Consider the following 22,898-nt stretch of genomic DNA (forward strand, 5'->3'; position numbering starts at 1 on the left):
GTGGCTTGGGGGTCAGAAGCCCTGCTTTGTAGGGGGGCGGGGGGGGGGTGAAGGAGACAAGACAAGGCAAAGGGACAGCTACTGGAGACAGCTCCCCCCAGGCCATCACTGTCCTGTCCACCCCGCGCCCCCACCCCCACCTCCAGACACACAAGCCCTGTGAGCCACCAGGGCTCCTGCCTTCTGATCGGATGCTGGCGGTCCTCACTGCAGAGCCCCACTCTCTGCCCCCAGACCCCTGATGAACAGACAGACACAATCTGTACATCCTGGGGTTCCCTGGCCCCATCCCATCTCTTGAGAACAGACGCAGGCCCTCCTGCCCTCCAGACCAGAAGTCCGAAGTCCCAGTTCCATGCCCTGGGAACACACATTTATTTGCACACACTCAGCAACAGGCCCTAACACAAGAAAAACCAGGCCCGAGACTGTGGGAGAATGGCCCTGCCCCCAGGCTATGGATTTCATTCCAATTTTTTTCCTACTTCTTTTTTTTTCCCCCTTCTTTCTTTCTTTTCTCCAAACATCTGTCCCAGCCCTTCCTGCCCTTCCTAAAGGGAGCCCCGCTCCAGGCTCCTGCAAGAGTCTGTTTTTCTTGACTGTACCCTGGGCCAACATTTGGTTTGCATTTCCCCACTTCCTCCTCCACCTCCCTGCTCCCCCTCCCTGGGCCCAGTTTTCACCTCCCACCATTTCGCTGACTTCTCCCCCACGTGTTCCCCTTCCCCTCCAGCCCTCCCCTTCCCCCACTCCCACCTTAGCTCAGGGGTGAGAGTTTGGGGTCCAGAGTGGGGTAAAAAGTAGGGTACGGAATAGAAATGTATTCCCGGGGAGCGCTGCAAGGGAATGCAGCAAAATCTGCTCCAGCCCTGTTGTCTTGATCCCCCCCCCGCCCCCACCCCACGTTCCCCCCAAAGACTTTCCTCTTTGAGCTCTGGCCAAGGCTGGACCAAGTGAGGGTGGGTGGGGCTGGTGAATCACCCATTTTGCTTTTTGGAGCCTTCCAGGGGAGGGAAAGAGAGCTCAGCCCCACCGCCTTCTGCAGACACATACACCAGGACACACAGTCCAACTCACATAAACACGCAGAGCACTGAGAACAGGGCCCCACCCAGAGTAGGCACTCTGAGACCACTTTTCTAGATTGCATCACCTGGCAAGGAAGTCCCCTCGATTGGCTCCCCTGTGCATGCACGAGTGTGCCATGTGTGCCCCTGGCATGCACAAAGGCTTCCGTATCCCCTGACACTCTCCCCCACCTCACCCAAACACATGCCCTTGCCACCCTCTGTCAACACCACACGTGGCACAACCCAAGGGTTCGGTCCCTACAACCGGCCTCTCCCCTCAGCCAGACCTGTCCAGCCAGGTGTGTGGGCTCCCAGTCCAACAGAGACATTTACCTGCCTAACTCCAGAAAGAGAGGGATCCCTTCACACTTCCTCCAGGGGAAGGCTACCATGTGCGGAAATGTAGGTTGTGCACTGCACAAGGGACTGACACTCTATCTTTTGGGGATTCTGAGAAGTCAGGGGAGGACACCGAAGCAAGGTGTCTGATTCCAGTCCTTGCTGGAGCAGATGCCTGAGTTCAGAGTCTTGGTTCTTGTCAAGGAGACAGAGTGAGGAATTAGGGAAGGAACCCCTTCTCCAAGTCTCTCCAGGTCCTTCTGCAGAACTACAGAGCTGCAAGTGAGCTCCCTACCAGGCCTGCTGGGGCTCACTGATGGTTTGGCCGACATTGAGCACACCAGGTTTCCATGCATAGCTGGTCCTGTGACCACCGCTGGGGGCGTCCTCAGACAGACACCCGCGAACCTTCCCACCCTCCACAGACTGGAGCCAAGGGCAAGCAAGAAGGACCAGCTTTCAGGAGGCCCTTCAGAGCCCAGCTCCAGCCGCCAGCCCTTTCAGCCTTCCCACAGCTCAGAGGGCCCAGCCAGCTACATCCTGACATCCCAGCACCCTGGTCCACCCCTATCCCCTGCCTACTCCCACCACTCTTTGCGGCTGGCGTAGCTAGAAGACGTGCCTCCAGGCAGCTATCTCAGAAGTTCTGAGAAATCACCTTGCAGCTTCCCAGAAATGCTGGAAAACAAGCCGGAAGACCAAGTCACAGTGACACCAGCTTGTCTGGCCTCCCACAAAGCCCAAAGCAGCCCCGCAGACCTCAAGCCAGCTCCTCCCCAGTCCCCTTAGCCTGCGGAGGACCCTCATGCTGGGGGTCCCCCTGGAATGTCCCCATCCCTCTTTTCCAAGCCTGCAGGGGTCTCTCCTGGATCTGAACCTCTTGCCGTGGGGAAGTCCTTCCCGCTACCTAACCACCCTGTTGAATGTTACACTCTGTCACCTGAGGCATCTCTAACTCTGTAATGACCCCATTTCTGGCTTATCACCCATTCATCATCCTTCACAGCCTGGTGTCCCCTCCCTACCCACACAAGGGGAGCGTTCCTTGGCCAAGGACATGCCCTGTGTCTTATGTCCCCAAAGTCTGGCGTACTGCAGGTACCAGACACGTCTGAAGAATGAATGAGTCGCTCTATCAATCAGTGGGTCCTAAGCTATTTTCCTCCCATTAGCATCTCCGGTCTGCTTCCTAAACCTTCCTTCTCTCTCCCTCTGATTGGACGGGCCTCGGGCAGTCCTGCCTGCGCATGTTTGCACACGACTGTGACACCCACCCAGCTTCAGCACCGTCTCTTCCTGCACCCCCTGGCTTCTGGGCTCTCTCAGGCGAAGGACCCCCAGGGGGCCCAGAAAATACGGCTCAGCTTGGGATTCCCCGCCTTGGGCTTGGACCAGGGTCTTGTCTGCAGCAGACCTCAGGGACATGCCAGTGGGTTGGCCGGATTTTCTGGGCTGGGATCCCAGAAGCCTCAGAACCCACCTCCACCCTGTGCCCCGCCACCCCCACTGCCTCCCCACTGCCATTGCCAGGTTTGGGTTCCACTCGGCTCCCCCATCTGCACACAGAACCCTACTTGCTAGATGCCCTCCAGATCCAGACCCAGCAGCCAGCACTAGCCACTCTGCAGGCTCTGGGGTTGGCGCAGGTCACAGGGGCACTGAGCTGGCACAGAGGGATGGGTGAGCGAGGGCAGGAATGAAGCTCAGGGTCTTTGTGACACCCTTGACCCCCCTCTTCTGACATTGTTTCCTCACCTGCAGAATGACCAAGCTGATGGATGGCCTCTCGGGTGCCTGCCAGGTCCACCTTTTCTGATGGCCCCAAGTTCCCAGGCTGAGGCCCCAGGTCCCTCCAGTCCACTCTTCCTATCCCTCGACACTCGTCCATCAGAAAGTTCTTCCTATCATCCAGCCCATCTCCTGCGGTGGTACAGGGTCTTGTCTCTGTCACCACTAGCACAGAAGCTGAAGGTCAAGAACACCGGAGGTGGAAAGAGTCTTGGGCTCAGCCAGCAGTCACTGTCAGGGCGACGAGGAAGGTCACGGTCAGAGCCTTCAGGGGCCCGACACAAGGTAAATGGGAGGAGTGGGCAAGGAAGGGGTCTCTGGGGACCTCAAGAGGGCAGTCCCAGCTAAAGGGGACATGTACTCCTCAGTGACAACAGCCACTGTGGCATCAGGGACATCTGACAAAAGACCACCAGATCCTTTGATCTGTCAAGGGGTCCCAAATCTAAATTATCACATAAAATCTTTCATACAAGATACGCACAAAAAAACCCAAATTTTGAAATGTTGGCTTTAAAAAAAAATTCTACTAGCCGAATGAAACATGTCCGCTGGGAGAGTCTGGCCTTTGGGGTGCAGCTTATCTGACCCAGGCCCCTCATCAAACAGACGGCAACACAGCAGAGGAGGGAGGTCACAGAAGTGGTCAGGAACACGGCCCCAGTCCCACGGTTCCCAGGCCCCGCACATCTCCCTCGGCGGCCTACCATGCAGTCCCAGTGAGCCCGGAGTCATGCTTCCAGCTTCCTGCCAAACCTGCCACCCACCACCGTCCACGCAGGGGCCGCTCACACCACAGCTTTCCTCCCAGTCAGTCCCAGATGCCTCCCGTCAAATAGGTCGGGGCACTGCTGGCTCCGGGGTTCCTCTCCAGCGCCCTGCTACAGAGCCCGACAGCCGGGGACATGCAGGACGCCGACACCCAGCACTCGGCCACTCTGTCTGTACCCTTTCGTCCCTTAGACAATACTGCTCTACTCCTTGCCCCAGGAAAGATCAATCCTAATTAATCAGGCACTTCAATGTAGCGTGCACTGAAGGCTCCGACCAGCTCTCATTTTACAGATGCAGAAGCTGAGGCACAGAGAGGTTCGGCAAGCTGCTCAGAGTCACACAGCTAGGGTGGGTGAGGATGGAGACCTCGGTGTCTGACTCAACATTCTCGTGGGGGACTGAGAATGTTCCTGCTGCTCCTATCACCACAATATAGCCCCCCAGGGACTAGGCACTAGGGTCCGATGGGCGGTGATGTGTTAACTCTCCTCCCACTGCTGATTCGAAGGCTGGCGCTGCAGTTCCGCACCTGGGGTCCATTACGAAGGCCTAGGTCCGGCTTGGGTGGAAGGTGCCGGGGCAGAAAGAGAGAAGCCAGGGACAGTGCTGCCAAAGGGTTTGGTGTGAGAGTGACTGGCTTCCTCGTAGCTCCCAAAGAGCCAACAAGAAGAGAAAGGCCGCAGACTCGCAACAAAAAAACCTCTGGGGCCTAAGGTCTGGGTGAGCACGGGGTCTGGCCTCTGCTGCCAGAGAGCCTCCTTTCCAGTAAGCTAGACCTCCTCGCCCTGCTTCCCAGCCCCATACACACTCAGCTTTTGAGTTCTGCAGTGCTAGAACCCTAGCATGCCACCATGTACCACTGCACAGGGTGCTGGGGGTCAGTGGGGGCTGAAGTCCTATCTACGCTCCATTCGCCAAGCCGGGCATGGGACAGACACATCAGCCCGCAGCCTGAGGCATCCATCCCAAAGCTTACCAAGGCACCCAGTGGGCTGGGGAGATCTTGCCCCTTGCCCCCATGCTCACCACCCCTCTAGTAAGAGCTGGAGGTCATCCCCTTGCATTTCAAAAATCAGGGTGCTCCCTGAAATGGAAGGTGAGGTTCCAACTGGGTCCTGCCTGGGCCTCATTTTCCTTAGCAGACACAGGAAGGAACATCACTCACATCCCCTTCCCCTAACCTCTCCTCCACCAGCACCCTAGGTGGGGACAGAATCTGGGCCCAATCCCAGCAATTTTTAATAAAATCTTTCCCAGGGCTCTAGTGGGTCATCTTGATCTTTCCCCCCAGCTCTAATTTCCAGCCTGACGCTGGCCCTCAGAGGCTGGCTGGAGGGAGGGGGGCAGCTGCTCATCCAGCCCCTCACCCCTAGTGCCCCGCTCAGATCCTGGCCCAGGAGGATTTTGGGTCACCCTCCACCTCTGCAAATGAGGACTGGGGGGATTGCTAAGTGGCCCGGGGTCCAACTGACCTGGTCCTGGCTGGCCATTTCCCGCTGCAGGCTGCCTTTTCCCAAATGGGAAAACCCGACTCCATAGCATGTGAACTCAGAGCCCGCTGGACTGTGGATGGGGCTCCGGCCCCGTGCTCCACAGCTGCAGCGCCTGCCTCCCAGCCAATCACTGGGGACAGTGCATTTTGCTAGAAGATTTCAAAGCACACTTTGGGGTGGAAGCCTGCTGGCACCTTTCCTCACTGCGGAGTGACAGAGAGGGAAACTGAGGCCCAGGGGCAGCACCTGGGAGGAGGAGCTGAACGTTCAATCCCCTATATTGGAGAGAATGGATACCAGGAGAAATCCCTCCACCCCCACATACCCCAGTCCCAGCCTGTCTGGAGGTCTACAAGGAAGGAGACCTGTGCTGGAAAGGCACAGTAATAATCAAGATAACATTCCTAATTTTTATTGAACACCTACTATGGAATAGGTACTTTGGTAAACACCTTAAATGTATTGCCTCATTTAATCCTCACAACAACCCCATGGGGTAGGCAGTTTCATTATCTCCGTTTGACACGTGTGAAAATGAAGATACAGCCAGATTCAGCAACTTGCCCAAAGTCCACAGCTAGTAAATGCGAGAGCCGGAATCCAAAGCCAGGCAGACAGGCTCTGGATCCGGCACTCTGAATCAGAAAACTGTACTAAGCCCCTCTCCCCCAGTGTGACAAGGACCCTGCGGGTTCCCCAAAGAAATGCACAACGGATCAAACCAGTTCCCTGTTCAGGAACCCTAGTCCCCAAAATCCTTCCCCTCACTGGAGGGGAAGCATCTAAGGGCTAATGGTCATGGTCTTGGAGTTGTCTCTGCCCCTCCAGGGGAGAATTTAAGGTTACCCACAGTTTTTCCAGTTCCCTATTCTGGTGGCTAGCTATGACCCACCTCCACGCTCTCCCCAACCTCCCCCTAAACACACACACACACACACACACACACACACACACACACACAAGCAAACACACCCTGAAGGCACTGTCAAGGAACTTTCCTGGGAGCATCCCCGGGGAAAGACAGAAAGACATCCCCCAGGACACGCCCACCCACAGACCCATTGCGCTGTGGTCTGGTCCCTGCAGACCCCTCCACACTCCTCCCCAGCTACTGCCTCCTGCCCTCATCCTCCCTGCCCAGTCCCCTCGTCCCTCCACCCTCTGGGAAATCCCTCCTGAGTTCACCAGCCCCTTTGGCCCCCACTTCCATCTCACTGCGCTATATCCCCCAGCCTTAAGTCTGGGTCCTCTTAGTCCACTGGGGGACAAAGAGACATCTCCAGGAACTCGTCCTCCCTTCCCACAGAAACTTGGGAATTGGGATGCTGAAAACGCTTAGAAACACTCCTCTGTGCCCAGATCCCCATAGACTTCAGACTTCAGTACTATCCTTCGGACTTCTGACCCAAACTCCAGATGCGCGGGGGGAGGGGCAGCCACTCCTCCCTCATGCATCCGCGGGAGTCCCCAGACTCTGATGAAAGCCAGGCTGACGAGGGTCAGGGCTGCGTGTCCCTGATGCTAGGAGGGCCATACACCGGCCGCCGAGGGGACCACGGACTGGGGAGTGCCAGGGGGTGTAGTGGGGGGGAAGGCGGGGGGGGGGGGGGCAGGGTGCGGACAGGTCCCAGGTGAGGCGGAGGGCTTTTACCTGGCTGCGGAGGCAGAAGCGCAGGGGCAGCAGGCAGGTGAAGAAGTACTTGCCCCAACGGATCACGCAGGAGAAGCACCAGCTCAGCCGAGTCATGGTGACCCCAGGGTGGGCGCCTCTGGCGGGCACAAGGGTCTGGGGAAGAGGACCGGCCGCTCCGGGCGCTGAGTTGGAGTGGGGAGAGGAGGAAGGCGAGAGCCCGGCCCTGGAGGGGTGTCCAGGAGCCCCAGCCCCGCGGGAGCAGCCCGAGTGTCCGGCCCCCTACTAGCCGGAGGAGCCGCCCCGACGCGGCTCCATCTCCCGGAAAGCCCCTGTGGGAGGCGCGGGCCGCTGCTGGGCTCTTCCCACCTCCGGGACTTGGTCCTGCGGCTCCCTCTCTCTTGCCCGCGGCAAGCGGCGTGACAGCCTGACCCGCCTGCTTCCCGGGCGGGCTGGGGGGCGGGAACGAGCACCCCGGCAACTTGGGCGGCCCGCGGGGCTGTGCAGGAGAGGCGGGTCCGGACCGGGCCGAGGCGGTGCCAGGCGCCAGGCGTCCACCTGCGAGCAGGGTGCGGCGGTGCTGGGAGCCTGGGCGGCGGCGGCAGCATTGTGCTCCAAGCTGCAGTGAGTGTGTGAGCGAGCGTGCGTGCGTGGATTCCCTCCAGACCTCTCTCCAATCCCATATTGCTCCCCAGAGCATAATGTGATTAACTTCCATGGACGCCACCGGCTTCCAGGACCAGCAGAAACATCCATGAGCTGGGGTGTACACATGGGGGATGCTGAGCACAACCTAAGGCAGGGGTCCCCACTCACCACCACCCTCTGATCCTGGCTACACTCAGCCTCCTCTACTTGAGCTCTCTCCAGCCAAGTCAGGGAGTGAGGGCACTCTGAGCATCCAGAACCCACCCAGACTGGAAGAGACCCTGCCTCGGGGGCTGAACCAGCTCAGCCGGATGAGAGCTGGGCTATGACTGAACCTCCTTCTGCTCGGGGTTCAGGGGCACCACTCCGGGTCTTTACTTTCTGTCCTGCCCCATGGCTGCCCCTGGAACCAGGGACCCTTCTCGGCCCCTGCTGTGTTCAAATGATGTGAACTGAGGACGGCTCCTCTCGGAATCTTGTCTGGGGTGACCATACTGTGCCCCTGGAACTAGGGAGAGGGAAGAAAAGAGAAGTGAGAAGGAGGTGCAAGACGTGGAAGGGGAGGAAAGTGAAACAGCCACAGAGACACAAGAGCAGAGACAGACAGACCAGAAGGCCAGAAGACAGAGAGGTGGACCAGCAGCCATGAGCTTTGTCCCCAGCCCGCTGCTGCAGAGAAAAAGGGAGAGCAGCCAGCCAGCCAGGCAAGCCAGAAAAGAAAAGGGCCAGGGGGTGCGGCACGCTAGCAGAGCCCTACAAGGACCTCCACAGCAACAGGCCACCAGAGCAGGGGGCTAGGGTCCCCTCCCCCAGGGCCCATAGCTGCACTGCCCAGCCAGGCTTCCTTGGGACCATCTGGGGCCTTTTTCTTGGCAATGCCTTCTCCCTGCCCCCTTCCCCTCACCCCTGTCCCCAGCTCTCCCCTACTCCAGCAGACTTCTCAGACCCTGCCCCCTCCCCACTTCAGATCCCCCCAGGAGACAAGGCAGTGGGGTGCAGTGCTTCAGGGGAGACAGGGCAGGAACACAGTGAAAGAGAAGGAAGAGGTCCCCTCTGGTGCGTGGCTAGAGAGGGGGTAAGACAGACAGGAGGGTTCTCAGTCCCTCACAATACCCCAAGCAAGGGGCCCACCATCACCCTCCCCCCAACAGACACACACAAGGGCCTTCCTCCTCCCTGGGAGTCAGGCAATCTCCACAGCCTCCTTCCCCAACAGGGCACCAGAGGAAATGGATAAGACTTAAGACCTGAGGAAACAGGGCTTAATCCGTAGTGAGTGGAACAAAGTTTAATCGAAAGGAATCACTTGTTGAATTTTTTAAATAGGAGGAAGTCCTTCAGATAGGATTGGCTGAAGTGTGGCCCTGCTCAGCCAAAGAGAGGAGGACCAGATGACTTTTTCTTCCTAGCATCCTGAAGTCTTCCCAGTATTTAGGGCACAAAAGGCACTCATCAAACACAGAAAGAAAATTGGGGGGGGGATAGGAAGAAAGAGACGAAAGCAGTGGCTAGACCCAGCTCTTCCCAGCAAGGAGATCCTGAAGAGAAAGGCTCAGAAGGGCAGAGCTCCTCACTTCAGCCACTGCCCGGCAGGAGGTGTCCTTCAGCTAAAGACCCTCCAGAGAGGAAGAGAAAATTGTGCAGCTGACAAGGACATGAAGTCAGGCCCATCACTGCCTGGAGCTGGTCCCTAGCGCTCCCCTCCGAGCCTCCGGCCTAGCTTCATGCCCGATGTCTCAATTCCTGAAGATCCATGTAACCGTGCCCCCACGTGCACTACCGTGACAACACCCAGAAATGCCCCCCCCACCGGGAGTTTGATGCCTTGTGGCAAATCACAAGTCCTCTGTTCCATTTTTACCACCAGAGGAGGTCAGAATCCTGACAGTAACAGCTGCAGGATCCTCAGAACCTCCTGAAAGGTTTCAGCAGGGACCCTTCCCTTCCTCTCCCACCAAAGCTTTTGTGGATTGGTGGGGGAAGGTGAGGAGGAGCCAAATCCCAAAAGGTCTCTCAATATCAATCCCCTTTTCCTGCAAAGTACTCAAAGCACCAGAAACTGCCTCCCACTCCCCGTCGGTGTTTAGTATATCTTTCCTCCCTCTCCTTCTTCTTCCAGGCCCCTGAGCATCAGGGACAGTGATGCAAGGCTCCACAGAATGGACCAGACATGGATGATCAGACCCAGGGGACCACATATTAGAGTCAATGCCTGGAGTGAGGGGTTGGGATGAGGCTGGAGGGAAGGAGGGGCTGGTCCATCAGAGGACCTCACATCAGAACCCTCTACAGTGCCCACGTGGGTGCCAGGCAAGAACCCCCCAACTCCCTACTCTCCTTTCCCACTGGAACCTTTGAAAAGCTGACCACCATCCTCAGAGGGTTAACCAACCTTTCAATGACTGCTTCCACCTGCCGCCCCCCCAACCCATTTGACGTGACCCTGCTCACGCCTCCATGGTCCCTGAGCCTGGCTCCCCGCACTGCCACCCTCTGGGACAGCTTCTCTTCCTCTTTCTTCCTCCTCTCCTCAGCTAGGGTCCACCCTGGCACGCTAGGCTATGCTGCAGGACTTGCAGGCTCGAGGGAGGAGGAATTTCTTCTCCTCCACAGCCCACTCTTGTTCATGGAGCCCAGAGACCCGGATGCTGACTGCAGGCCAGGGAGGAAACCCCAGAGACCAGGTGAGATGGAGGCATAGACAGGGGGCCACTCTGGGCTTTTCTTCCCAAGTTTTCCCTGGGTCAGAGCCAGGAGGGCCCCCTTTTCCGTTGAGTGGAAAAAGGGGAAACTTCCCAGAGGCTGCCAGCAAAGGTGTCAGAGAAATAAGAGAGCAGGTCACAGCCACGAGACCCCTGGGGACAAGCCTTGGAAGGAGGGCCCACCCACTCAGGGGAGGCACAGAGCCTCCTCTGTCCCAGGCCCCAAGGGTCACAGTGCCCCCCGCTGGTTTTGTCTGCAGGGGGACAAAGGCAGCTCCTGTCTGGGGAGAATGGCTTGGGCATCTGATCGGAGGCTCCAGGTCTTCTTTTCACACCCAGAGAGAGATGCACAGAGGCCGCTCCCCAAGGACCTCCCAGCCTTTCTCCTGCATCAGATGGGGACAGCTCTGCAGGCCTGGCTTCCTCACTACCAACTCCTTTCAGCACCCTCCCAGCCACAGCGAGTCCTCAGGTGGCCTCCAGGGGGGCTCTGGCTGGGGTCTCACCTCCCAGGTTGCTTCCCCAGAACCCAGCACCATGCCGAGACAGACTTCACAGGCTGTTCCCATCATTTTGTTGCCCAACCATCTACAAGGTTCAGAGCTCAAACAATTGTCCCTCCACGCAACAGTATAGGGGTCCCTGCAGGGCTGGGGTCCCATCTCATGTGGGCTCCAATGTCATCTCCTAGGAGAGCCCCATTAAGTCCTTGCACGCTGTTCCAGGGTCCGTCCATCTGGGGGGCCTCCAGCATCTCTTCACAGCGCTTAGCATCTCTTGTTGACAGATTCCCTCATTCCCTATCCTACCCCTTCCCCGCCAGAATGCCAGCTTCCTGAAGAGCCGACCCACCTTTATAGCATGCAGTGTGGTGCCCCGTGTGTAGTTGATAGACACGCATTACATGGTAGATTGGTTGGTTGAATGAATGAGAAGGAAGGAAGGAAAGGAGGGGGAGGGAGGAAGAGAAGGAGTGGGAGGGAGGGAGAGAGGGAGAAAGGAAGACCACTCCTGCTTCCAAGTGCACCAGTCAGTCAGGTCCCCCAGCCCTGGATTACCCGCCAGTGCGGAATGTGGCTTTCAGGCTCTTGCGGCTCTGGCAGCCAGTACAGTGAGGTCTTGATCCAGCTCCACTCCATTCGCCCCTAGCTAGGGGCCCCATGTTCCTACTCCAAAACATCTCCCCAATATCCAGTCCTGATTCCAGGTCAACTCAAAGGAGACCCCTCGTCTTCTCCTGCCCTCACCCCAACACACACTCATTTACCCATGAGGCCCGGAGAGGTGATGTGACTTGCCAGGGTCACTCAGCTAGAAAGCAGCACTGCCGGAACTGGATGCAGGCCCCTGTGCTTGGTCCATTGCTTTGCAGAGCAGAGGAGAGGAGGCAATGAAGGGGGAGGGGAGGAGGAAGGGCTTCTCCTCTTATAGATATCCCAAAGAGGTGAGTCCCTAAGTTCTCTTTCACCCCCTAAGCCCTGTCTCTGACCCCCAACAGGCAGGAAGTTCCTCTTGATACCTAACCTGCATTCCCCACTCTCAAATGCCAGAGCTAGACTGCCTTGCCCGGGGAGGGAGAACAACTTGGTCACTCTCTTCTGCACAATGAATGCCTTCAGGCGCTGGCAGCTCATTATTCAAGCCCCCATCCCCACTCCACCCCCGCCCGTCTCTATTCTGCAGGATGAGAATCCTGGGTCCTCTGGGCCCCTTTCCAAAAGACTTCCATCACCACCCAGCGGCTGACATGAAAAACGGTGGAGGGGGGAGGGGTGGGGACAGACCTAGAGGGATGGTGAGGATCGATCCATTGGGAAGCCCAAGGCCTGGTCTCCCTTCCAGGGAAGGCAAGAGCATCTGGGGGTGGAGAAGTAAGAACAGGGGCCCTGAGGTCATCCTGGTCATCCCTCCGCCCCTGGGATGCTGGTTGCTGGACCCCCCGTGGAAACTGCAGACCAGTAGCTGGGCAGCTGGGTCTGAGCCCAGGGTCCTGCATGAGATTAAAGCAGGGACTGTCTAATTGATTCTGATGGAACTGGGAGAGGGAGGAAGATGAATGGAACGTGGGGAGGAGGGGCAGGGAAGAGGGGAGAAGGGAGGGGGGAAGGGAAGGGAGGTGGACCAGGAAGGGCCCAGGCTGGAAAGCCCAATGGCATCAGAACTAGTGAATACAATTACCATTCCCCTCCACCCCCTCCCACTCCCACACGGCCCCCTCCCCTTCCTGGGAAACCAGCCCACTGACTAGTCTGCCCCTGAACTGGACAGAGAGTGGGGGGTGAGTGTGGAGGACAGAGGAGAGGAGCTAGGTTAAAGTCCCCCAGTCCCAGAACCAAGATGACACAGAAAGGCAGAGACAGTGACAGTGACTGGCAGACAGCTAGAGACATCCGGAGACCAAATAGCGGCAGATACAGACAGATAAGCTGATCTCCATCTGCCCTCTTCACCCAACAACCTCCCTCCTGTCCCACTCCTATCACGCCTCACCATCCTCCCCCCAGTCCCCTCCCTTGGGCTCCTCTCCTTGGCCCACCCGAAACTACAGAGTGAGGAAATGTGAGTGAGTCCAGGAAAAGGGACCCCAGAATTCTCAGTTTCCCCACCCCGCCGAGGGCCCTCCGCCTGCACCCTACAGCGCTCCGGGGAAGTGGGAGAAGGAAGTACGGCCAAGGGGAGCCAGGAGCCCAGGCACTGAGACTGATCCCAGATGGACCCTAAGACTGAGCTGCAGGTAGGAGGGGAAACACAGCCTCCAAGACAGGCAAGCAAGGACAGGGAAGGCACTGGGGCTGAGACTGGCAAAGACAGGAAATGAGAGGAAGCCCATGAGTAGAGAGAAGGAGGCAAGCACAATGGAAAGGCAGACGGCCAGCCCAAGGACAAGGAGACAGGGAGGAAGGTGCCAGAAGGAATGGCTCCTCTGTGCCCCTTGCCTGGATCCCATATCCTCCCAGGGCCCACAGACTTCCTTCTGCTCCCCTGACCTGAAATGTACAACAGGGTTTCCTCTTCCCACTTCCCAAAGGGTCCCACAGCCCCTCTGTGATCCACTCAGTCTCGGCTTCTGGCATGTTCTAGTCTCACTCTGTCTGGTAGCTTCAGGGCAGAGCAGAGCAGGCCTGGGCCCCAGGCAGACCAGAGAAGAGGAAGTTACTGATGCAGCCCCACGGGTATCTGAGCCAAGTCACAAGGCCATGGGGGGTAAGGAGTCAGTCCCAAGGACAGAAGGCAAGATCCCAGAAGAGGTTGGGGCACAGCCCCTCCAGGAGCCAAGCTCCATTGCGGAAGGGGTACTGCTGCCTTTGCCTTTCTCCCCTCCCAGGGCCGTTGAGAGTGTGCCAGAAGAGAGCTTATGGGAAGCGTCACCTCCCAAAGGAACAGGTTCAAAGCCAGAAGAGACCAGGGTTCAAATCCCGACCCTGACACTTAACCAGCTATATGACCTGGAAGAGATTACTTTCCTGTTCTGAGCCCGTTTCCCCTTCTGCAAAATGGAGCCAAGGACCCTAACGTCATGTGTAATTGTCAGAATAGAATTAACTGTGAAAATGCCTGGCCCCAGACCTAGTCACCAAGGCACCCTGGGGAGCTACTGAGCAAATATCTCAGAAGCTGGGGGGCGGGGAGGGGGACACCCTGGGGCAACTCACAAAGCAAATTCACCCACCCCCACCAGACAGACACTCCCCACCAGAATCTTCGGCAAGAGTACCCTGTCTGGAACACACAGTTCACACCACCATCTGGGGAATGGACACTCAAGAAAGAGGAGCCAGGAGTCCTAGCCGGATGAGCCAAAACGGCATTGTTATGTGATGTTGGAAGCAGGACAGAGGAGAGATAGAATGGGGGCACATGAGCCCAGAAGAAGCCGGAACTCAAGAAGAAAGAGGGATTGAGGGAAGCCTCTCAGGCAAAGAAAACAGAAGGAAAAAGCCAAACCATGAGTTCCTGAGCTACCCACCCACCCTGAGAATAAACATGAGGAAATGGGTCTGGACTAAAGCAGGAGATACTCAAGTTAGACAACAGGCAGAACTTCCAGTGAAACACCACACCTAGAGAGAGGCCCCTATTTTCACCCCATTACTTTCCCCACTCTCCTTTAAACCTCAAATGACGTTTGAGTCTTCAACTTTCCATTACTCAGCCTAAAACCTCAGTATTAGGAATCTCTGTTCTCTTCAGCAGGAAAACAGGCCAGCCTTGTTTCCCTGATCCCCACATCTCCAGACTCACTCAGCCCAGCACTCTCCGTACGGATTCCCTGGCAGAAACCAAAACTCAGTCCTACCATCCATGGCCATCTCGGATGCCTGGAGTAGGGGACCACTTCCCACACAGACATCTGCTCCTAACCCCTCAGGCCTCACCGGGACCACTCAGACCTGGCTCTGTCTAGGACCAGTTGTTCCCTTCCTTCCGTTTTCTGTCTGGGAGGCAGACGGAAGGGTCCACAGGCAGAGGGTGGGAGCAGGGGACACGAGAGTTGTGAAACAACTTTGGGGACGGGGGAGCCCTCACAGGGAAAGGCTGATGGAACCCCATTATTGTTCCTGAAAGCTTGGAAGAAAGGGCTGGGACTGGGTTGGAAAAGAAGCAAAAACAGGCCTGGAAATAGGAGCATATACAACAGACACACACATACATAAAACACAGCCCCCCCCCCCGGGACAAAGTGAGGGTCCCAGAGAGTTGGAGCCAGGCCTGGGATCCAGCCGACAAGGAGTGGGGGACCAAGGCAGAAAAGAATGAAGGGGGTAGAGCTGAATGGCCCTCCAGAAAGAGAAAAGGCAGTGCCAAAGGAACCTTCTGACCATTTTGGACCCCAAATGACATACCAGCCTGATGCAGAGTGTGCAAATGAGCTTGCCCTCCAGGAATTTTTATCTCTGCTTGGCCACTGTGAGATGTCAGTGAGGGGGTGCCATGTGGAGGTAAAGAACCACCCCCAGCACCCCTAGCCCCTCACCTCCCTGCTGGGGGCCCCTCCCTACCTCAACCCTTGGTCTCTTTCTAGGCCCCCAAAGCTTCCCCTATCTCTGCCGCTCACACCCTAAACTTCCTCCTTCAGCAAGGGGCTTGTCTCCTAGTCCACAGGAGGGGGATTCTGCCTCCCACAGAGAGAAGCTTTCTGTGGATAAAAAGAGGAAGAATGGACGCAAAAGGGAAATGAATTTATCAACATTCATGGGGCAGACAGGCAGCGAGGCCCCCTGGGATCTCCCCAGTCAGCCCTCTGCCTCCCTGGAGAGCTCCTCTAGCCCAGGCCCACCGGGGTCCCTCCTGGCTTAAAGTTCTTCTGAAAGGGAGGCCCTACAGCTTGCCCAGATCATCCTGTTCTCTGGCTTCCCCGCCCCGTTGGCTGGGAAGTGCTCCTGATTATCCCACCTGCTGTTGTTTTCAAGTTGGTTTCACACACAGGAAGACAGGAGACCCTGCCCCCAGGTCTCCCAAAACACTGCGTCTTCCACTCTCCTGACCAGCCACACGGCCTCTCTGTCTGCCAATTGTGCCCCTTTTTTCTCTCTTTTTAGGATTTTATGTTTAAGTAATCTCTACACCCAACATGGGGCTCGAACTCACAACCCGGGAATCAAGAGTCAGACGCTCTACCAACTGAGTCATCCAGGCGCCCCGCCCCCACCCGCACTTCGCTCTCCTGCAGGCCAACTGCGGCTAAAGCTGGGAGAAGCGAAGCGAAGAAGAGAGTACTTCTGGTGACGTGGGCCAACAGAATACACACACTCACTTGTGCTCCCTCTTGAAACTCCTCTAAAACAACAGCAAAAAGATTTTTTTTCTTTTTTCTTTTTTAATTAAAGCAAAAAGCCGGAAGGACAAATAAAACAAACGAGAAAGGAGAAGACGCAGCACAACACAGGCACCCCGGCCAGCAGCGGGACAGCAAACCCCTTCTGTTCCAGTCGTGCCCCGCCGCCCAGGGCTCCAGTCGGGGCACCCCTCCCCCAACCCAGAGGGGCTCATTCCTGGCGCAGGAGGGGGGCCTCAGGACTCCTCCAGCCTCCCAGCCCAGTCGCTTGGATCTCTGGTTAAATATTTTGATGATCACCCTTGACAACAGTATCGAAATTCTGGGAGCTGGAGGACAGAGGGATGAGCAGGATCTGTGAGCCCGAGAGAGAGCTGCACCCTGAACTGGCCAGAGAAACCAAAGCCGGGAGGCCACCAGAGCCTCGGGCATGGGACCCTCCAAACGCTCTGAGCTGGTGGAGGCAGATACCTTTGGGGATGGGGGCGAATGTGAACTTAAATTGGAAGATAGATAGGACATTGGAGAAGCGGTTGGTTTCCAGATCCTCTCTCTGACCCCACCCTCCCCCAGTGGAAGGCAGGAGGTTTAGAACCTGGAGAGGATAAAACAGAGGACCCTGGCCTGGGGGCCCGTGAGGCACAGCTGCGGGTGTGAGTATTGGTGGGAAAAGGGGAGTTAAGTGTTTGCAGAGCACGAGGTAGCCAGGCCTGGACATAACAAGCCCGGGAGGAGGGATCCAGATACAGACAGAAGTCTCCCCAGTGCAGCCACCAGTCAGGTACCCATGAGCCAGGCCCTTGTGGGTCCGTTCTCACCCTCAGAGCAAAGCATCCACCCGTTAGGGTCCCGTTTGAAATACAAGCTGAGAACCCAGGCTGCAGGGAAAGCTTAAAAGGGAAGAACTACAGGCATAGAGCCACTTGGAGCCACTTGGAGGAAACAGGTGGGGCGCAGGGAGAAGAAAACTTCGGATCAAGTTATTGGCATTTTCAGAGGCCAAAGAAGAACATACATCTATGAAACAAGAAGAGGAGGCAAAAAAAAAAAAAAAAAAAAAAAAAAAAAAAAAAAAAAAAACAAAGAATAAAAAGAATATTCAGAAAACAAAGCAAAAAGCTCTTGGGAATCAACTGAAAAGTCCAGAGCCCAGACTGAGACCCTCACTAGGCACTGGCCCATACCTGCCCCTTCTCCACTCTGCACACACCAGCAGTTGGCCAGGCTCTCGTCTCCAAGAAGATCTGCACACCCCTCAGGGCCCCAGAGTCCATGATAGGAGTGGTCTGGAGACCAGATGAAGTGGAGACCCAGACTCAGGGAGGTACCCAAGAGTCCAGGAAGAGACAAGGGTCTCCAGGGGCTGGAGAGGGCCAGAGTCTACCCACCTGGGTTCAAGCTCTGGCCCTTGACACTTACCGGCAAGGAATCCCGGGTTGGTCCCAGTCTTTAGTTCACGTCCCTCTGCCCACGTGTCACCCACCAGCACCAGAAAGTCCCTCCCAGATGTCGCTGGGGCCCATGGCCCTCCAGTCAGTCTTCTGGCTGCAGCAGGATGGTGGGGAGGCCCCAGGGTGCTGGCAGAATATGTCCCCCAAGGAGACGATGAGGGACCTGCGGGGTGGACCCTGCCTTCACCCCAGACTGTTCTGAAAGCACCCCAAGCATGGGTCTGTTTTTAGCCAGGCCCCAGCAGGCGGCCAGCCACCCAGAGTTATTCTCGGCTGTGGGGACATTAGGCTAGCCAGGGTAAAGGGGAGCCAGGGCTGAGGCTGTGGGAATGACACCCCTGGGAGGAGACACCCGTGGACTGAGGGGAGGGCTGAAGAGCAGAGCCCAGGGCAGGATTCAGGGCCAGGGAGGGCTGAGTTGGGGCAGAAGTCCAGAAAAGCCTAGGAGACTGGAACAGCAGTAGGTGACAGGCCTCCCTGGAACTGCCATTGAGGGACGGGGAGTGGGTTCTGCCGTGTTCTCCTCAGGGACAGGGGGCCGTGCCAAAGGAGGCAGAGGCCAGGCTGAGAACAAGGGATGGGCACGGACAGAGTGAGCTGGGAGGACAGAGAAGGGGCAGGACAGGGAGGGGAGAGACAGACAAACAAAGAGACAGAATGACAAGAGAAACAGAGAGCTGGGTAGAGGTTGGGACGAGGAGAGGACAGCAGCGGCTCCTGGGGACAGTCTTGTCCTCACTCCACACACCCGGGTCTGCTCGCCCTCTCAAAAGTTCCCAATCTCCTTCCACCCACCAGGGCCTCTCAGCCTTGGAGTAGAGGTCCCAAGACTGCTCAGCATCCCTGACTCCTTTCAAGACTCCTCCCTATCCCCAACTTACATATAAAAGTCACCAAGCTCAGACATGGACTGGAATGCATGCGCGCGCGCGCAAACACACACACACACACACACACACACACACACACACACAGGTACCCACGCCCATGCACAGCCTCCTGGGAAGTGATGGGACAATGGAGAGGGGAGATAGGGGTGTCCCTTTGTCCCCCTGCCCAGCCTTGGGAGCTCAAATCCACATAAAGAGCTTCACAAAGGGCCTCTGGCTCCCAGAGGGAGAGATAAATGGGGGAAGCAGGAGGGAAGGGGAGACCCCAGAGCTGGAAATGCCCATCAGTGGGTCTGGGAAGCAAAATGAGAGCTGTTCTCATAGCCACAAGAGGCCACAGAAGAGCTTGGGGGGGGGGGGTGTTGGCTCAGGGGGCAGGGTGAAAGTTCGGGCCCAAAGTGGCTTCCCGGAGGAGGCAGTCAGAAGTACTAACCTGCTGAAGACATTGAGAGAGAGGAAGCCAGGCTTCCTTGCCCAGCTTAGGTGAGGGGGCAATAAGCCTAAACCTACCCTATCCCCAAAGAAGGGGGCAGGACCACAGACCACCCTGTCCCTCACCCCCAATCCCTGTACCCAGAACAGAGCTCCCAGAACGGCCCCTCCCCCAACAGGCATCCGCAGCTGACCTCGGGATTCAGCACTGCAGCAGGTGACCAAGGAGGGACAGGAGACCCATCCCCCTTCCCTAGGCTGCCTTGGGTCTAGCTGGAGAAGGGTGGATACCTTCTTCAGGGCTGAAGGCCAGGCCTGCGTGGGGGTGGGGGGTCCCAGGAGAAGGACTGACCAGTTAAGCAAGATCATAGCTTCTTGCCCCAAAGAGGCCAGAGGGAACAAGCGGAACCTTTTCCTTTGCTCCTACTGCACACCCCAAACAAGTCGTACTGGGGTGGGGGGCAGGGAGCTGTTCTCAGAAGAACGGGTGAGAAACAGGAGAGAGGCCATGTGCACAAGAGGTCTTAAGGTTCCTGGCTCACGTCCTGACTACACTAACAGCAGTGTGGCCGTTGACACGTCACCTCCCAGGGCCTTAACTTCCCCATCTGTGAAAGAGGCTAATGGTGCCGGCTCACATCACTTTTCAGGGTTGTTGGGAGCATCACGTGAGGCTGTCTTTAAGGGCATTGATTATCATGATCGCCCAGTGACCTCTGACCTGCCAGACAAGTCAGAGATCCCAAGCCCAGGGCTCCCCCTCATTCCTACTCCTGCTTTCTACTTTCCAAGAGCAGTTCCCAGGGGAGGCTTCTGGCACCGAGGGAAGGGGTCAACCAGATGATCCCAAAGCGTCCTTTCAGGGGAAGAAGGACAGTGATGTTTATCGGGGACCTCCTCTGTGCTAGTAGCTTGACGCACATCAGCCGCCCCAATCTCCTGGCTAACCCTGCAAGGCGGGTGCCATCATTCCCATTTCCCAGATGAGGAAACTGAACTCACAAAGTTATCAGGGACAGAGCCCAGGGTTCATGCTTTTCTACCACAAACCCTCCCTCATTTCATCGCTGTAGTGTTCTATGCTCCCCTGTCCCTGCCCCTCACCCCCAATCCCTGTACCCAGAGCAGAGATCCCAGAACGGCCCCTCCCCCAACACCCATCCGCAGCTGACCTCAGGATTCAGGACTGCAGCGGGTGACCAAGGAGGGACAGGAGATGCCAACAAGAACAGAGTGTGGACAGGCTGGACCAGTGCTGCCTGGCCACTGTGTCCCAGGGCTTGGCACAGACTGTGAGGTCAGCCCTGCGGAGTGGCCTGGCGAGGTGGGCTCTGTGCGCCCATTCTCACGGGAGAGGAAGTGAAGGCTCAGGGGCACCAAGCAGCTTTTCCAGGGCACCCTGCTAAAAATCGATAAGCAAGGATTCGCCCAGCTGCCTGGCCCCCATCTCTGCTCCCATCCAGGCTCCCCGGGCTACAGGGCTTCCTGTCTGGGCTGCAGCCTTGGAAAAGGCAGTGTGGAGTCCTGCAGGGAGCCCAGGGGTCTTGCCTCAGAATGCAGAAGCAGGCAGAGAGCCCCCCACCCCAGGGCTACCTCCACTGTGCTCACCCCCTGCTGGCTTTGTGCAATTCCATTAAGAGGCAAAGGAATAAATTAGCCCTGCTTAGCATATTGAGTGGCTGGGGTTCAAGAGGCCGTCTGGGTGGCTGGGGCATCTCAATGCAGTCTGCCTGCAGCTGCAAAGGCAGAGAGCCCACCGGGTGGGGTGGGGGACAGCGGGAGAGGGGCAGTCTGGCCAGGCTGGGCCTGCTCCGACCTCCTACAGATGGCCTCAGCTCAGTGCCCAGAAGCACTCGTTCCTGCTCCAACTTCATTCCCCTAATGGTGTCGCAGCTTGGCACACGCTCTCCGCACCCCTGCTCCCTGCTCTGGCCAGCCCAGCCAGGCCCAGCCAGCCCCTGAGGACACTCAAGGGTAGTGTCAGGGCTGGTACTCTCCGTTCTCTGCACCCCTGCCTCCTGCTCTGACCAGCCACGGCCCGCCCCAGTCAGCCACCCCCCCCTCCCTGCCCCAGCCCCAGGACACCCATGGGTAGTGCCAGGGCTGACATCAGGCTGCCCATCCTCCCCAGGATGAACTTTGTGATGGATGGCTCTGGGAGGGGGGCGGGGGGGGGAGGAGAAGAGAACAGCACAACAGAGTCTAGAATGCCCCCCACCCGGGGTAGGCTCTCACAGGCCTGAGGTGCCCATGCCTCCGTTCCCCCCTCAACACCGAGGCACTCCAAGCATAAAGGAAAGATGGAGAGGAGAACCAGAGGGCCATACCAAAGGCCAGGGGGGTCATCCCTCCGCCCTCAGAGGAGGGCACCCATTTCCTATGACTAGGACAAACGATAGTAACTCAACAGCCAGAATCCAGCCTGAGGCCAGACCCAGCAGGCCCAGGCCTGGGAGGGAGCAAGACAGCCTGGGCCCCAGTCTGCTGCTTCCTGCCACACCAATGGGTCCCTCCCTTCCACCCCTCTCAGTCTCTGCCCCAGATACCCCAGGAGCAAAGGCCTTGTCCTCCTCCCGGTCTCCAGGCCCTGTGGCAGCCACAGGAATGCACCTTTCAGTCAAGGCCCCAGCTGAGCACTCTAAGATCACTACCTGCACTCGCTCACCGCTCACCAAGGCCAAGCCTCCAGAGGGGCCCGCCATTGTTGGAGTGCTAGGGCAACTCTGTCAGCCTTGTTCTTGACAGACACAAGACTTCCGGCCAACTTGGGTTCATGGATCCCCTGTCGGCTTGGCTCCAGCCTGCACCAAGGGCGAGGACACTTCCATCCCACCCGGGCTCGCTTGGACTTAGGTGGCCATCTGAAGGCTCTCCCAGCCTTCCCTGGCTCCTTCCTTTCACTCAGCCATCTCCCCTAATAAAATCTTCATACATTTACTGATATCTTGTTTCCTGGAGGACCCAGACTCACACAACCACGCAGTAGCCATAACAGCAACAACAGCTACCCTTCGTTAAGGGACAGCAACAAGCCCCAAACTGTTCTAAGTGCTTCTGAGGCAGCAGAGGGTATCGAGGCACAGAGAGGTTATATAACATGCTCAGCGATGCACAGCCCTGAAGTGGCAAAGCCCAAATCTGACAACAGTTTCGCCCCAAAGTCCCCTGGGTCACCACCCACCACCCCACACTGCGTCCCCTAGGACAGAGATGCCAGCCCTCCCGCTTTCTGCCTTCAGGGAAAGAAAGAGGGTAGAAAAGAGAACCGGGACTCCTGAGGAGTGGGCAAGACAGACACTCGGAGAGAGAAAGAAGGCACAATGGCTCCCCCCAAAGGGTCCTGATTCCCACAAGAGAGAGCACCTCCCCTCCCCAGGGCAAGGACGAGGCTCTGGGGACCACAGGGAGCAGAAGAGGAAGGAGAAGGTGGCTCTGGAGCCCTTTCCGACCCCGCCCATTTCTTGCCATCCTTGCCCCCCCCCCAAGCACCCCCCTTGGGCATGTGACTGGGGTGTGCCCGAGGTGTCAGCCAAGGGACTCCTGGCAGCACCCAGTCCCTGAAATCTCCATCTCTCCCCACCCCCCGCCATTCCTCGCCCTCCATCCCTTCCAGGGCAGAGCCGGCAGGCCTAGCCCGGCCGGGTCTCAGGGTCCCAACAAAGCCAGGCCCGTCCCCTGCCCGGCCTCCTCCGTGGGAGTGATGTCTGGGCTGGGCAGAAGGTAAAAGTGAGCCAAAGGGACATGGCCAAGAGCCAGCTGTATGCCCTCCAGGTGAGTTCCCAGCTTAACCCCTGGCCTGCCAGACTAGAGTTCTCGAGGCTGTTGGTTAGGGGATGAAGGGGTTGGCAGAGGTAAACTCAGGGACAAAGAAGGGGAACCAGCTTCCAAGGGCACCCGTCTACACA

The 22,898-nt window shown here is 57.5% G+C and overlaps 1 protein-coding gene across 4 annotated transcripts in view; it reads right to left on the minus strand.

The window, feature by feature from the left end:
- Positions 1-22,898, minus strand: part of TNS1 (tensin 1) — a 225,321-nt gene that overhangs the window by 194,998 nt on the left and 7,425 nt on the right. The window lies entirely within an intron of this gene.

Source organism: Meles meles, chromosome 9 (assembly GCF_922984935.1).
Source record: "Meles meles chromosome 9, mMelMel3.1 paternal haplotype, whole genome shotgun sequence".
NCBI classification, from domain to species: Eukaryota; Metazoa; Chordata; class Mammalia; order Carnivora; family Mustelidae; genus Meles; species Meles meles.